The 1217-nt window shown below is 43.6% G+C and overlaps 1 long non-coding RNA gene across 1 annotated transcript in view; it reads left to right on the top strand.

Moving 5' to 3' along the window:
• Window positions 1–380: 380 nt before the first annotated feature.
• The window catches only part of LOC101849537, a gene marked incomplete in the record, with an annotated part of 90312 nt that continues 89475 nt past the window's right edge, over window positions 381–1217 (top strand). Inside the window, 2 exon segments of the long non-coding RNA XR_220460.3 lie at window positions 381–698; window positions 913–1116. This is a non-coding gene — a long non-coding RNA (uncharacterized LOC101849537).

Genomic DNA, 1217 nt, shown 5'->3' with positions numbered 1-1217 from the left:
AAAAAAAAGAAAAAAAAGAAAAAAAAGATTATTCAAAAGTCAGCGGGGGTGGTTGGTAGGTGGTCCGGTTCGGTTTGCTCCTTCTTTCTTATCAAACATCTATTGTCCTTATCTAATTAATCTCCTTCTCTCGTTTTCTGGAACTTAACCGTGGATCACCACCCCTCCACCCCTCCACCCCTCCTCCTCACTTTCTTTTTTTCTCTCTTTCCCTCACCCTCCCCTCTCTCAATCCCCATCCCCTCCTTCCCTCCCTCCCTCCCCTCCTTCCCTCATTCCCCTCTACTCCCTCCCTCCACATAATATTCTCTCTCGTCCTCTGGAACCTGTTCCAGCGCGAACCACGAGTGCCGCTCCCTTTTTGCCTCTCTGTTGTCGTCCCTGCTCTCTCGCTTCTGACGCTCTCAGCGCGCGCGCACACGCCATTGCTGCACAGAAGCCAGCATCAACTCACCCACTCACGCACATACACGCACACACACACACACATAGAGCGGAGCCTGCACCTTGAAACAACAGAGCGGCTCACTAGAGAGACAGCCATCTATTTAAATTGATACTCCATCGTCGTTGAGAAATCAAATCTGAGATTCTAGAGGTAAAGAACATTTCCATGTGGGAAAAGAACACATTTCGTATTGTTTGTGCCTTTTGCTTTCAATTGAAGAACGTACTCTGAGCAGAGGGGTTGCCTTCAAGTTAGTATTCACAAATTTTTCAATATCTTTTTTTCCTTGTTCTGTTTGGTAAAATACAAAGAACGCTTGATTCAAATTCCCGACTCCTGTGCTTTCTTCTGTTCCTACTCTTCATCTATCTTTAATTGATTTGTATCAAAGAAGTTCATAATCATGTCTTTCTTTTGTGATGTGGACTTTTGCTGACATAACCAATCTTTTCTGTAATATTCAGGTTTGGAACCATTTGGGAACAAGAACATTCCAGGGTACAAATTTTGGACGCAGATAGACATCAGAGAGAGCAGGGCCTAAGTCATACCGCCGGTGTGTTCACAGTCAACTTGTTGGTCAGCCAGTGTGTAACCAGCCAACTCGTACGTCAGCGCAACTGTCTGGAGTATTCTTGTACCGTTCCAAATTCAACCAGGAACTAAAGGTGGGTGGTCCCTGTCTCTTTTTATAGCCCTCAGATAATCCATTATATATGTATATATATATACATATATTATTCATAATATATGTATTTGTGTATAACTA

Source organism: Aplysia californica, unplaced genomic scaffold, assembly GCF_000002075.1.
Source record: "Aplysia californica isolate F4 #8 unplaced genomic scaffold, AplCal3.0 scaffold00179, whole genome shotgun sequence".
In the NCBI taxonomy this organism is placed as follows: Eukaryota; Metazoa; Mollusca; class Gastropoda; order Aplysiida; family Aplysiidae; genus Aplysia; species Aplysia californica.
The sequence above is the reverse complement of the archived record's forward strand: the minus strand, read 5'-3'. Positions and strand labels throughout refer to the sequence as shown.